This window comes from Pelophylax lessonae (assembly GCF_965119305.1).
Source record: "Pelophylax lessonae genome assembly, chromosome: 4".
NCBI classification, from domain to species: Eukaryota; Metazoa; Chordata; class Amphibia; order Anura; family Ranidae; genus Pelophylax; species Pelophylax lessonae.
The window spans coordinates 38,109,425-38,125,847 of NC_138771.1; positions in this window are offsets into that span (position 1 = coordinate 38,109,425).

Here is a 16,423-nt window from a genome sequence, read left to right on the forward strand (position 1 = left end):
TTTTTTGTCCTCCGTCAAAACACGTCCGATTTTCGTGCAGTCAGTACAGATTTCGACAGGGAAAAATCTTATGAGCAAGACTGGGCATTCTCAGAGAAGAAAGAACACAAAGAAAGCAAACCAACACATGACATCACTTCTGAAGTAGAATTTTGTCGTGCAGAAAATTCGTGTGCAGTCTAGGCACATTCCAACCAACAAAACACCCCTCTGGACAAAAGATGGACGACCGATCGGCGGAAATTCGTTGCGTGTGTACTAGGCTTTAGTCTCTGCCTGTTTGATGCTGCGGCAAGTAGAATTATTTAGCCATTTCCTCCTAAAGCCATTTAGACTTCTAATGAAAGAGAGTGCTTGCTTTCTGACCCAATTGCATAATATAAGCCATGTGAGAGTTTAGAGGATCTCATAGACTATCTATCTATCTATCTATCTATCTATCTATCTATCTATCTATCTATCTATCTATCTATCTATCTATCTATCTATCTATCTATCTATCTATCTATCTATCTATCTATCTATCTATCTATCTATCTATCTATCTATCTATCTATCTATCTATCTATCTATCTATCTATCTATCTATTCACAGTGATAAATGGGTTTGGGCAGTATTTGAATAGTGGCCCCTTAATGAATATGTCCATCAATGACCTGTGTGCATGCAAGGGCTACTATATTCAAAGCAGAGATCCAACTGTTAGCTGAAGACATCCCAACTATAACCAATGGGAAGGGTTATCTCTGAGGAACAGCAGGGCAAAGGGGGTTGCATGTCCCCTCAGGGAAAATATAGTGTTGACCTCTTGTGTTCAGTCCTTTGATTACAGGCCAAAGAGTTCTGCCCAAAGTGAATAAATATTTTTGTATGCTGTTTGTATTCCTCAACCATACCTCTTCATATACTATGTAGCATATCAGTTTAAATATAATAATTTGTTCTGTTTCACTGGTAAATTGTTTTAAGAACAAGTTGTAAGCTTCTGTTTGCCTTCTGGAGCCTGTCTGTTATTATATTACAGCAATACTTAAATCTGCTGCATTGCTAACAGGCCTTGTAAGTAGTGTTGAGCGAACACGGACTGTATTATTCGTGTTCGTACCGAATAATTGGATTTTTTGTACCCGAACACGGACACGGACACTTTACTGTATGTTCGGGTAAAAATCCGTGTTCGGTCGTTTTATTTCCGGGTTTTGCATGCTTTGGCGCTCTTTTCATGGCGGGCTTTCAACAGCCAATCAACAATCGTTTAACTGGTGTGCCTTAAGCCATCCCAGCCATGCCTGCAAATGTCTCAGTAGCTGTGATTGGCCGTCTGAAGCATGTGACCAAGTCTTTATAAGTTCGAGGCAGCCGCAGCGGCGTCATTATGCTGCTTAGATTCAGGGACAGAGCACACATCAACGTGCTGGCTGCTGATTAGGGAAAGATAGGCAGGAAAAAACCATTTGTGTCCGGATAGAATTGAGGGACAGGTCGGAGTGTTTAGGCAGGGCGAGTTGTAGGCATTTTAGGGATAGAGTCTGCTGAATTATATAGGGTCAGTGTCTTCTACAAACTACAATCGATATTGCTGTGTGGGGGGTGGGGTCTGCACTCAATCCTGATCTACGATCTCTTCTCAATCCTGTTAGGGACAGAGTCTGCTGAATTTTAGGGAAACTGTGTTCTACAAACTACAATCGATATTGCTGTGTGGTGTGGGATTGGAGATAGGCAGGTGTCAGTGATCCACATCCATTTTTCTGTGTGTGAGCTGCAGTGAACACAATCTTTTTGGGCTGCAGTGAACACAATCTTTTTGGGCTGCAGTGAACACAATCTTTTTGGGCTGCAGTGAACACAATCTTTTTGGGCTGCAGTGAACACAATCTTTTTGGGCTGCAGTGAACACAATCTTTTTGGGGTGCAGTGAACAAAATCTTTTTGGGGTGCAGTGAACACAATCCTTTTTGGTGTGCAGTGAACACAATCTTTGTGGGGTGCAGTGAACAAAATCCTTTGTGGGGTGCAGTGAACACAATCTTTTTGGGGTGCAGTGAACAAAATCCTTTTTGGGGTGCAGTGAACAACATCCTTTTTGGGGTGCAGTGAACACAATCTTTTTGGGGTGCAGTGAACAAAATCCTTTGTGGGGTGCAGTGAACACAATCTTTTTGGGGTGCAGTGAACACAATCTTTTTGGGGTGGAGTGAACACAATCTTTTTGGGGTGCAGTGAACAAAATCCTTTTTGGGGTGCAGTGAACAAAATCATTTTTGGGGTGCAGTGAACACAATCTTTTTGGGGTGCAGTGAACACAATCTTTGTGGGGTGCAGTGAACACAATCTTTTTGGGGTGGAGTGAACAACATCCTTTTTGGGGTGCAGTGAACAACATCCTTTTTGGGGTGCAGTGAACACAATCTTTTTGGGGTGCAGTGAACACAATCTTTGTGGGGTACAGTGAACAGAATCTTTGTGGGGTGCAGTGAACACAATCTTTGGGGGGTACAGTGAACACAATCTTTGTGAGGTGCAGTGAACACAATCTTTGTGGGGTGCAGTGAACACAATCATTGTGGGGTGCAGTGAACTCAATCTTTGTGGGGTACAGTGAACACAATCTCATACTGAAGGTTTGAGGGTGCTGCCTGTTCCATACTCCCCCTACTCCTCATCTAGCCTTTTAGGGGTACAAACAATAGTAATTGGGGCCTAGTGTGGTTGTGTACGTGTGATATACATACACTTTTTTGGGATCATATTTTCTATTCCGCTATTTAATCAAAAACCTTTGGGGATCAGTTAAATTGGGGGATAGTCTGTGTTGGTACGTGTGAGAGAGATCCACCTTTCCAAGTTGTTGGGGTTCATCTCATACTTCTGAAGGTTTGAGGGTGCTGCCTGTTCCATACTCCCCCTACTCCTAGCCTTTTAGGGGTACAAACAATAGTAATTGGGGCCTAGTGTGGTTGTGTACGTGTGATATACATACACTTTTTTGGGATCATATTTTCTATTCCGCTATTTAATCAAAAACCTCTGGGGATCAGTTAAATTGGGGGATAGTCTGTGTTGGTACGTGTGAGAGAGATCCACCTTTCCAAGTTGTTGGGGTTCATCTCATACTTCTGAAGGTTTGAGGGTGCTGCCTGTTCCATACTCCCCCTACTCCTAGCCTTTTAGGGGTACAAACAATAGTAATTGGGGCCTAGTGTGGTTGTGTACGTGTGATATACATACACTTTTTTGGGATCATATTTTCTATTCCGCTATTTAATCAAAAACCTCTGGGGATCAGTTAAATTGGGGGATAGTCTGTGTTGGTACGTGTGAGAGAGATCCACCTTTCCAAGTTGTTGGGGTTCATCTCATACTTCTGAAGGTTTGAGGGTGCTGCCTGTTCCATACTCCCCCTACTCCTAGCCTTTTAGGGGTACAAACAATAGTAATTGGGGCCTAGTGTGGTTGTGTACGTGTGATATACATACACTTTTTTGGGATCATATTTTCTATTCCGCTATTTAATCAAAAACCTTTGGGGATCAGTTAAATTGGGGGATAGTCTGTGTTGGTACGTGTGAGAGAGATCCACCTTTCCAAGTTGTTGAGGTTCATCTCATACTTCTGAAGGTTTGAGGGTGCTGCCTGTTCCATACTCCCCCTACTCCTAGCCTTTTAGGGGTACAAACAATAGTAATTGGGGCCTAGTGTGGTTGTGTACGTGTGATATACATACACTTTTTTGGGATCATATTTTCTATTCCGCTATTTAATCAAAAACCTTTGGGGATCAGTTAAATTGGGGGATAGTCTGTGTTGGTACGTGTGAGAGAGATCCACCTTTCCAAGTTGTTGGGGTTCATCTCATACTTCTGAAGGTTTGAGGGTGCTGCCTGTTCCATACTCCCCCTACTCCTAGCCTTTTAGGGGTACAAACAATAGTAATTGGGGCCTAGTGTGGTTGTGTACGTGTGATATACATACACTTTTTTGGGATCATATTTTCTATTCCGCTATTTAATCAAAAACCTTTGGGGATCAGTTAAATTGGGGGATAGTCTGTGTTGGTACGTGTGAGAGAGATCCACCTTTCCAAGTTGTTGGGGTTCATCTCATACTTCTGAAGGTTTGAGGGTGCTGCCTGTTCCATACTCCCCCTACTCCTAGCCTTTTAGGGGTACAAACAATAGTAATTGGGGCCTAGTGTGGTTGTGTACGTGTGATATACATACACTTTTTTGGGATCATATTTTCTATTCCGCTATTTAATCAAAAACCTTTGGGGATCAGTTAAATTGGGGGATAGTCTGTGTTGGTACGTGTGAGAGAGATCCACCTTTCCAAGTTGTTGAGGTTCATCTCATACTTCTGAAGGTTTGAGGGTGCTGCCTGTTCCATACTCCCCCTACTCCTAGCCTTTTAGGGGTACAAACAATAGTAATTGGGGCCTAGTGTGGTTGTGTACGTGTGATATACATACACTTTTTTGGGATCATATTTTCTATTCCGCTATTTAATCAAAAACCTTTGGGGATCAGTTAAATTGGGGGATAGTCTGTGTTGGTACGTGTGAGAGAGATCCACCTTTCCAAGTTGTTGAGGTTCATCTCATACTTCTGAAGGTTTGAGGGTGCTGCCTGTTCCATACTCCCCCTACTCCTAGCCTTTTAGGGGTACAAACAATAGTAATTGGGGCCTAGTGTGGTTGTGTACGTGTGATATACATACACTTTTTTGGGATCATATTTTCTATTCCGCTATTTAATCAAAAACCTTTGGGGATCAGTTAAATTGGGGGATAGTCTGTGTTGGTACGTGTGAGAGAGATCCACCTTTCCAAGTTGTTGGGGTTCATCTCATACTTCTGAAGGTTTGAGGGTGCTGCCTGTTCCATACTCCCCCTACTCCTAGCCTTTTAGGGGTACAAACAATAGTAATTGGGGCCTAGTGTGGTTGTGTACGTGTGATATACATACACTTTTTTGGGATCATATTTTCTATTCCGCTATTTAATCAAAAACCTCTGGGGATCAGTTAAATTGGGGGATAGTCTGTGTTGGTACGTGTGAGAGAGATCCACCTTTCCAAGTTGTTGGGGTTCATCTCATACTTCTGAAGGTTTGAGGGTGCTGCCTGTTCCATACTCCCCCTACTCCTAGCCTTTTAGGGGTACAAACAATAGTAATTGGGGCCTAGTGTGGTTGTGTACGTGTGATATACATACACTTTTTTGGGATCATATTTTCTATTCCGCTATTTAATCAAAAACCTTTGGGGATCAGTTAAATTGGGGGATAGTCTGTGTTGGTACGTGTGAGAGAGATCCACCTTTCCAAGTTGTTGGGGTTCATCTCATACTTCTGAAGGTTTGAGGGTGCTGCCTGTTCCATACTCCCCCTACTCCTAGCCTTTTAGGGGTACAAACAATAGTAATTGGGGCCTAGTGTGGTTGTGTACGTGTGATATACATACACTTTTTTGGGATCATATTTTCTATTCCGCTATTTAATCAAAAACCTCTGGGGATCAGTTAAATTGGGGGATAGTCTGTGTTGGTACGTGTGAGAGAGATCCACCTTTCCAAGTTGTTGGGGTTCATCTCATACTTCTGAAGGTTTGAGGGTGCTGCCTGTTCCATACCCCCCCTACTCCTCATCTAGCCTTTTAGGGGTACAAACAATAGTAATTGGGGCCTAGTGTGGTTGTGTACGTGCGAGATACATACACTTTTTTTGATCATATTTCCTATTCCGCTATTCAATAAAAACCTTTGAGGATCAATTGAATTGCGGGATAGTCTGTGTCGGTACGTGTGAGAGAGATCCACCTTTCCAAGTTGTTGGGGTTCATCTCATACTTCTGAAGGTTTGAGGGTGCTGCCTGTTCCATACCCCCCCTACTCCTCATCTAGCCTTTTAGGGGTACAAACAATAGTAATTGGGGCCTAGTGTGGTTGTGTACGTGCGAGATACATACACTTTTTTGATCATATTTCCTATTCCGCTATTCAATAAAAACCTTTGAGGATCAATTGAATTGCGGGATAGTCTGTGTCGGTACGTGTGAGAGAGATCCACCTTTCCAAGTTGTTGGGGTTCATCTCATACTTCTGAAGGTTTGAGGGTGCTGCCTGTTCCATACCCCCCCTACTCCTCATCTAGCCTTTTAGGGGTACAAACAATAGTAATTGGGGCCTAGTGTGGTTGTGTACGTGCGAGATACATACACTTTTTTTGATCATATTTCCTATTCCGCTATTCAATAAAAACCTTTGAGGATCAATTGAATTGCGGGATAGTCTGTGTCGGTACGTGTGAGAGAGATCCACCTTTCCAAGTTGTTGGGGTTCATCTCATACTTCTGAAGGTTTGAGGGTGCTGCCTGTTCCATACCCCCCCTACTCCTCATCTAGCCTTTTAGGGGTACAAACAATAGTAATTGGGGCCTAGTGTGGTTGTGTACGTGCGAGATACATACACTTTTTTTGATCATATTTCCTATTCCGCTATTCAATAAAAACCTTTGAGGATCAATTGAATTGCGGGATAGTCTGTGTCGGTACGTGTGAGAGAGATCCACCTTTCCAAGTTGTTGGGGTTCATCTCATACTTCTGAAGGTTTGAGGGTGCTGCCTGTTCCATACCCCCCCTACTCCTCATCTAGCCTTTTAGGGGTACAAACAATAGTAATTGGGGCCTAGTGTGGTTGTGTACGTGCGAGATACATACACTTTTTTTGATCATATTTCCTATTCCGCTATTCAATAAAAACCTTTGAGGATCAATTGAATTGCGGGATAGTCTGTGTCGGTACGTGTGAGAGAGATCCACCTTTCCAAGTTGTTGGGGTTCATCTCATACTTCTGAAGGTTTGAGGGTGCTGCCTGTTCCATACCCCCCCTACTCCTCATCTAGCCTTTTAGGGGTACAAACAATAGTAATTGGGGCCTAGTGTGGTTGTGTACGTGCGAGATACATACACTTTTTTTGATCATATTTCCTATTCCGCTATTCAATAAAAACCTTTGAGGATCAATTGAATTGCGGGATAGTCTGTGTCGGTACGTGTGAGAGAGATCCACCTTTCCAAGTTGTTGGGGTTCATCTCATACTTCTGAAGGTTTGAGGGTGCTGCCTGTTCCATACCCCCCCTACTCCTCATCTAGCCTTTTAGGGGTACAAACAATAGTAATTGGGGCCTAGTGTGGTTGTGTACGTGCGAGATACATACACTTTTTTTGATCATATTTCCTATTCCGCTATTCAATAAAAACCTTTGAGGATCAATTGAATTGCGGGATAGTCTGTGTCGGTACGTGTGAGAGAGATCCACCTTTCCAAGTTGTTGGGGTTCATCTCATACTTCTGAAGGTTTGAGGGTGCTGCCTGTTCCATACTCCCCCTACTCCTCATCTAGCCTTTTAGGGGTACAAACAATAGTAATTGGGGCCTAGTGTGGTTGTGTACGTGTGATATACATACACTTTTTTTGGATCATATTTTCTATTCCGCTATTTAATTTAACTGGGCCTCCATGCGAGACCTGTGTGCCTTGTTGCGCTGTTTTGAGTACTCCACCAACATGGCCAGTGGCAATGACGCCGTTCTCAGCTTAACTATCCCACTTCTATGCCTCCTTGAAAAAACAATTCGGGCGATGATGGAAGAGGATGTGGCACAGGATGAGGAGGAGGAGGAGGATGAAGAGGTAACATTTCCAAGGCTTTCAGGGCAGTCATTCGCAAGGGGCTCCGAGGGTGGGTTCCTGCACACGCAAACGCCAGGGACGCAATTGTCCAGCAGGGGCACAGTTCTGGAGGATGAGGAGGATGAGGAGGAGGAGGAGCTGGAGGAGGAGATGGAACCATGTTCACAGCAGGGTGGCACCCAGGCCAGCTCATGGCCATCACTGGTGCGTGGCTGGGGGGATACAGAGGACACGGACCATACACCTCCCACAGAGGACAGCCTTTCGTTGCCTCTGGGCAGCCTGGCACACATGAGCGATTACATGCTGCAGTGTCTCCACAACGACCGCCGAGTTGCCCACATTCTAACTTGTGCTGATTACTGGGTGGCCACGCTGCTGGATCCCCGTTACAAGGACAACGTACCGTCCTTAATTCACTCACTGGAGCGCGATCGCAAGATGCGCGAGTACAAGCGCACGCTGGTAGACGCCATGCTGCTGGCATTCCCATCTGACAGCGGGGCCACAGTGGAAGCACAAGGCAGAGGAGGAGGAGGAGGAGGTCGCCAACGCAACCAGGGCACCGCCAGCACCTCAGAAGGCAGGGTTAGCATGGCCGAAATGTGGAAAAGCTTTGTCAGCACGCCACAACAAACAGCAGCACCAGCAGCTCAGATGGAACGTCTTAGCAGGAGGCAGCATTTTACCAACATGGTGGAGCAGTATCTGTGCACACGCCTACATGTAGTGAATGACGGGTCTGCCCCCTTCAACTTCTGGGTCTCCAAATTGGGCACATGGCCTGAGCTTGCCCTTTACGCCTTGGAGGTGCTGGCGTGCCCTGCAGCCAGTGTATTATCTGAACGGGTATTTAGCACGGCTGGGGGCGTTATAACAGACAAGCGCAGCCGCCTGTCCAGAGACAATGTGGACAAGCTCACGTTCATTAAAATGAACCAGGCATGGATCCCACGGGACTTTTCCGTACCTTATGCAGAATAGCAATGGATACCGACCTTACCCACCCATTGTTCCATTTTTGCTCTTTCTCACTCTTTTGGGGTGTACCCTCATTTAAAATTTGTGAAAAGAAGCAGTGTTGGCTACCTCGTCCTCCTCCTCAGGGCCAGATTAATGTAGGGGCTATTGGAGCTGCAGCTCCAGGCCCCTACCTTTTATATAGGCCCCGGGTTGGCCATATTCACTGTTACCGCTCTTCTGTCACTTGTAAACACAGAAGTCTGGCTTCTATGCTCGCTTCCCCAGGCAGCACCCTCAGAACCTCCCCACACAGCGTGAAGGCCGGACAAGGAGGGACAGTTGGCGATGCATGGATGTGTTTATGGGCTTCAGAGACAGCATCCCATGTTGAATTAGGCATGCATGGCTGCACCCTTCCTCCTCTGGGTGCATGGCAAGGCACGGCCCTAAGGCCCTTCAAAATCCTCAGCACCAAGCCCATGATGCTGTTAATCCGGCCCTGGTCCTCCTCCACCGCCGCTTCCACCTACACCGCCCATAGGTGTGCGCAGCCTATTGCATTAAGGTGTGCACCCCAAAGTTGAAATACACATGCATGTGTTTGCCAGCAGGGAGAGTAATGTATCGGGGCCATGTACCTGTAGGCAAGGAGAAATAGAGCAGAGCAGGTCCCAGGGAGATCTTTCCCATCTCCTCACTGGCAATGCTATGTGCCCTAGGTGATTAGGGTGTGCCCAGGCACACCCAGCACACCCTGTGCGCACGCCTATGTCACCGCCACATCCACCACCACCTTAACCTCCCTCCTACTCCATATGGGCCTCGTCCTTCAGAGATGAAGAAGAACATTGTTTTATTTTTCTGTTTTTTTTTGTTGTTTTAAGTTATTTCCCTATCCACATTTGTTTGCAGAGCACTTGCCATGCTCTTAATTACGTTTTGCTGCCATTTGCAGCACTCTAGCCCTTTCCTTTGGTGTTTTAGAGCCATTTTAGTGCCTTAAAGTTCGGGTCCCCATTGACTTCAATGGGGTTCGGTGTCCGGGAAAAGTTCGGTAAAAGTCCGGGACACGGACACGGACTTTTTTTTAAAGTTCGGCCGAACCCGTCGAACACGGACATCTAGGTGTTCGCTCAACCCTACTTGTAAGCTCAGTCTTAATGAATGTGTAGCCCCATGTTAGCTAAGTAAACAGCTTATACACATATGGCTCTTGGGTCTCAAAATAGTACTAGAGTTGGCGGCGGTGCCAATATATAAATATGTATTATTATTCCATTGCACTTGACAAAGCTAGGTAACATACACTAGTATGGGCTAGCGTTATATGCCAGTTATGGTTCTTATTCCCAATGCATCCCTGGGGTGCCAGTGAAAATGGTACAGTTGAGTGATGAGCCTCATGGTGTGTAAATGAGATGTAATAAATATTGATCACTCATAAATTCAAAAAGCAAACCCCAGCATGTGCACAACTGGAGACAAGCATGTTCTCCTCAAATGCACTAAGCTGTCTCTAGGCCATCAAGTAGAGAGATTTATGTAAAAGAAAATAAAACAACACATCAAAACCAGAGTGGGAAATTCTGGGCCTTTTGGCTCACCAACAATTGGAAAGTGATACCATGCCAATATATATAAATATTCCATTCTATTTTTGTTACTTAGTAGCTTAAAAAAAATCACAAACTGGTCATTGCTGTGCTGTGTAATAGAAAATGCAATAAACATATTATTATACAGTAAACCCCCGCTCCATCGCGGGTCAGTTTTTGCGGTCCCGGTATATTGCAGGTTTTTTTGTAATGTTATTTTACTATATAAATCATTAAAAATGAAATATTTTTGTGTTTTCCATAGCTCTTGCTATGACTCTCAGTATCTTTTATGTGTTTAAAATCGTTTCTATTGTTTTAAAAGTGTGTTTAAAGACCTTAAAATGCTTTTACACGTACAGTGACAGTAAAAAAAAAACATGCCTACAATGCATTTTAATAGGGTTTTTCTATTTCGCGGATTTTCACTTTTCGCGTCTGGGTCCGGAACGTAACCCCCGCAACGGAGGGGGTTTACTGTACTATGTGTTCATTGTGTCAAAAATAGGCAGACGTTTAACCGCCTGCCTCCCGTCCCACAGTACATTTACTGCAGGCTGGTGGCACAAGCAGGCTGGACCACGTACATGTACATCATCTACTCCGTTCCAGGTTAGTGACGCAAATGTGCGTGGCCCCTGCTAACCCATACTGGCCCTGGTTTCGCCAGTACTTACCAGCTCTTGTTTACTGTCCATATATAAGGCTTTTGTCCATACTGTCCATATATAGGGTTTTCTGACACCAGGTGATGGGATGGTGGTTATAAATGGGGCCGTCTGGCTTTTCCCTTCTTTACCTGCTCGTTACTTTTGTGTGCATAGTTTTTGTTATGAATTGGATATTATCACATATGTCTATTTTAGGCAGATCGACTAAGAAAGCCTTATTTGAAACATCAACTACTTAGTCCTGAAGAAGTGGAGATGCCCCTTGAAATGCGTCAAAAACAAGGTTGTTTTTCATTCCCTCCTTTCTCTTTAATGAGATATCATTTCAAAATACAATGTCTCACATCTAACGTATACCCACATGGCCCTATCCTTTTCCCATTTTATTTAATCTACACCTCCATTCCTTTCCTCTCATTCTATAAAAATTCTATAAAAGACGATTTTATATATCTTTTTTTTTTCTCCTTTATTTTTTTTTTTATATTCTTTTATAATATACAATTTGATATTTAGAATTGTATTCTCCTATTACTCTTGCCATACAAATAGTTTACTAACTGATTATTTCTTTATCAATATATATATTTTTATTGATAATTATTACTAATAATTTAATGTTATATTGAATACCTTATAACTTTTGTATTATCATATATAATGATTTATAAATGCTTTGTTATCCTTTTTTTCTTTATTCCTGTAAAATTCATTAAAAAATATTGTACCACAAAAACAAGGGTGTTAAAATAAAAGTGATTGTACACCCTACATAAACCCACTGAAGTGACTAGCTAGACGATACACTGAGATTAAACAAATCCTTCTACATAAGTTGCACCTGTTTAACTGCAGTCCTCTCTTCTCTACAACCTTTTAAAGTACAGTAGAACAAAGGCTATTTACGTTGCCCAGCATAGAGCAGGGAGCTGAGTGTAATCTGAGACTTGAGTGAAGGGACTGGACATACACCCCTCTACACAGTCTCACAGGGAAACATGCACAGCTGAGGCTGTCAATCACCTTCAGTGTGCTGGGGTATGTTCCCTATGATTCTATGGTGTTGGCATAACCTGTCATAAGTGGATCATGCAGAGAGCAGAGGGAGCAATGATCCGGAATGGCGTAGGGGGGGGGGGGGGGAACTGGAAATTATGTCAACCTCTCAGCCTCTAAAAATGTTGCTTCCTAAAGACGTGTGGAGAAGTGAGATGCATAGAGGCTGAGAGGTCAACGTCATTATCAGTTTTATCCCCTTCGTCACTTCTGGGTCTGTGGAACGCACGTTGGCTCTGGTGGATGCAGGCGGTGGTGCAAGGTTCCGAAACACAGTGAGCTATTTAGGTTGATGCCTTTCTTAAGACACTTCTACATATAAGTGAATATATATATGTTTTTAAATCTATTATTTTCAATTACACTACTACTCTATATACACTTTCCATTCTTTGGGGCTCTCTTATTTTCTACATCCATCTTTTGAGAATGGCTGATGAGTATTAGGAGAAGACCGGATGATAACTCCCTGATACCATGGATTTAAGTTATAAGGGCTTGTTAGTCAGCCTTATTGTTCTGGTGAATGCAGTGTTTGTTGGCACATTATTCTTCGGGTGTTGAAGAATAAATAGTCATCTGTATTTCTCTCAACTTCTTATGGTGATTTGGCAACACCTATATATTTATGGACTTGATGATTCAAATTTTATTGTTTGTAGCACATGAATAAGCAATAATTTATCTTGTATAAGGATTACATTTAATTTGATGTATTCAAGCTTTTGTATGTGTAAGGTCGTGGTTTGACACATTTGATATTTTGCATTTTTATCTTTTATCTTTATTGATCATGTATTTGTTATGTGCACAAGACGACTGCCCATCTATATTCAGCTAAACAGTATTTTATTCACACTTAAAGAGACAGCTGCCTTTTTTATACACTATATTACCAAAAGTATTGGGATACCTGCCTTTACACGCACATGAACTTTAATGGCATCCCAGTCTTAGTTCGTAGGGTTTGATATTGAGTTGGCCCACCCTTTGCAGCTATAACAGCTTCAACTCTTCTGGAAAGGCTGTCCACAAGGCTTAGGAGTGTGTCTATGGGAATGTTTGACCATTCTTCCAGAAGCACATTTGTGAGGTCAGACACTGATGTGGATGAGAGTCTCAGTCTCAGTCTCTGCTCTAATTCATCCCAAAGGGGTTCTAGAGGGTCAGGCCAGACAAGTTCCTCCACCCCAAACTTGCTCACCCAAATCTTTATGGACGTTGCATCCAAAGCATTTAGTGGAAAGAGGATTATGGTGTTGGGTTGTTTTTCAGGGGTTGGGCTTGGCCCCTTAGTTCCAGTGAAGGGAACTCTTAAGGCGCTAGCATACCAAGACATTTTGGACAATTTCATGCTCCCAACTTTGTTAGAACAGTTGGGGGTGGCCCTTCCTGTTCCAACATGACTGCCCACCACTGCACAAAGCAAGGTCCATAAAGACATGGAGGAGCAAGTTTTGGATGGAAGAACTTGACTGGCCTTCACAGAGTCCTGACCTCAACCCATTAGAAAACTTTTGGAATGAATTAGAGTGGAGACTGCAAGCCAGGCCTCTCATCCAACATCAGTGCCTGACCTCACAAATGCACTTTTGGAAGAATGGTCAAACATTCCCATAGACACATTCCTAAACCTTGTGGACAGCCTTCCCAGAAGAGTTGAAGCTGTTATTGCTGCAAAGGATTGGCCAACTCAATATTGAATCCTACGGACTAAGACTGTAATGCCATTAAGGTTCATGTGCATGTAAAGCCAGGCTACCCAAAACTTTTGGTAATATAGGGTATATAAACATAGGGTTGGCACCCTCCCTTTTTTCTTTTTCTTGAATTTAATGCATCATTTTTATATTGATACTGATTGAAATAGATATTGTTTGTATTATTTTCTTGTATTAGACACGCAGATGGGCAGTTATCTGTGACTCTATTGTATCCTGTACCATGTCAGTGCTTGTATTACTGATATAGGTTAATTTTTACACACCTACATAATGGTCCACCCTCTGGTAATGTGATGCTTCTTACAGTAGGCCTATTGTTGGGTGTCAAGCTGTTTTCTCTTTGCTTGTGTATGCCAACGGCATTGTTTTATGTTTGCATAAAAAATACTCTGTAATTATGATCTCATACCGTGTTAATAAAATAATAAATAAAAGGAAACACCAATCTTTTGTAGGTAAAAACACATAAAAGATTGCAATTCATCTGAATGTCAAAATAACATTTATTTAGAAAGGATTTATGTAAGAAAGAGTTAAACTCATGCACACTTACAAATAAATCCATTAGTCTTTTTTTCCACCGTTTTAGGCTTTAAGATGTTCATTGTACAATTTCAGATATTCTTCTTTGTGTGTACCATTATTATTTGAATTCATCTGGAAAGAAAGCCTCCTCTTCCCCAGGTTTAGATTATTCAGCCTTATGAAGCTATTTCACAGCTCAGTAAGTTGAAATCCTCTCTGAAATAGTCGAATGAGTAAAACGTTTGAAGTCTTTCCTAGCTTGTACTCAACTGAACCTACCATAATTTCTGCCGGGTCCATTGTGTGAATCAGGATGGAGTTATACTTTTGTTTTAAATGTCAAATGAAAAGGGCTTCCGCTTTGCAATATTTTATATTGATGATGGTATAGGCACAGCAGGCAGAGTAGTTAGAGCTCGAAAAGCAAGGCAACCTCAATTTGAATAGGAAGAAGAAAATCTGAATAAAGTTGTCTGCTTTCACATACAAGATATGAAGTGCAGTCAAATGAGATGAACTGCTCTAAATGTTAGGGAAAAAACATATTTACTAAAATGTGACATGAGCTCATGTAAACCTATGATACCTTCTAACATCCATTCATATGAACATGCATCTCTAATTCTTCAAACTCTGCCCATGCCTAAATGCTTAAAGTAGAAGATAGTTAAAAACTTAACTAAGCTTAAATCTACTTCTACACCCATTCTAGGCCTATTCTATCTACCCTACAAAAGGAAAGATGCCTGTACTTACCTATTCTGAAGTTGCTCCACTGCAGAGAGATTACTGACAACGGCTGCAGAGCCCAGATGATTATGTCACTCATAGGCTTACTATGGACCATTTGCTGTAAACGGTCCTATATACTGAAGTCGGCCCCCAGAACCTGATCATGTAACCTGACCGAAGCGACTTCAGAATAGGTACGCATTGGCATCTTTCCTTTTTTTAATATGTATCTTTCCTTTTACTGATTAGATTAAAAAAAAAGGCTTAGAAGTGGGGTGGGGTCGATTTAACCTCCCTGGCGGTATGATTATGTCAGGAATTACATACCAAAAGCGGTACAATTGTTTTCATGGAAATTTGGCGTTATGTATTATAGGCCTACAATTCTTAGTAATTACTGACTTAAACCTGACCAAAACAAGACTCTAGTAGACATCCCAGATGTGATAAATTTGAAACACAAACGCGTGAATTATAATCGAATCAATAATATTATTTTATTATTTAATATATAATATATATAATAAAATTATATTATTGATTAGATTATAATTCATGCATTATATATAGATATATGTGTGTGTGTGTGTATGTATATATATATATATATATATATATATATATATGTATAAAATATATAACGCATGAATTATAATTGAATCAATAATATAATTTTTTATATATATATATATATATATATATATATATGTGTGTGTGTGCATATATATATATATATATATATATATATATACCGGTATATATATATATATATATATATATGCATATATATATACCGGTATATATATATATATATATATACCGGTATATATATATATATATGCATATATATATATGCATATATGCATATATATATATATATATATATATATATATATATATATATATATATATATATATATATATATAATATAAAATGTGTTTTGTGTTTTGTGCAACGTTTTTTTTTTTTTTTGAATTTCCCTCCCTAGTTCCGCTCCCATGCAGCATTGCTGCTGCAGGGAATGGAACTAGGAAGTCATCACACCGACGGAGGACGGAGGAGCGGCGGGACTCTCGGCTGGCGGTCGCAGCAATGAGAGATCATCGCTGGATCGCCAGGAGAAGGTAAGAGAACACCGCTGCACTCTCTGCACATCTACCCCGAGCGTGACATGGGGTTACCGCTCCTGATAGAAAAAATCAACCCCGAGTCACGCTCGGGATTACCGCCAAGGTGGTTAAGCTTTGTTAGATTTTGACTTTCCTTCCCGCTTTAAACAGAGCATGTAGAGTAGAGAAATGAAGTGCAATTTGGATTGCAGCCCATAAAACTCAACCTCTTAACCCCAGAGGAACCCTTAAAAAACATTTCCAGTATCAGGATATCCTTCCAAAAACTAGTTCATTTGTGGTCAGTGTGAAAATGCCCCTACATTGGTGGCTAGTGGGAAGACTGAG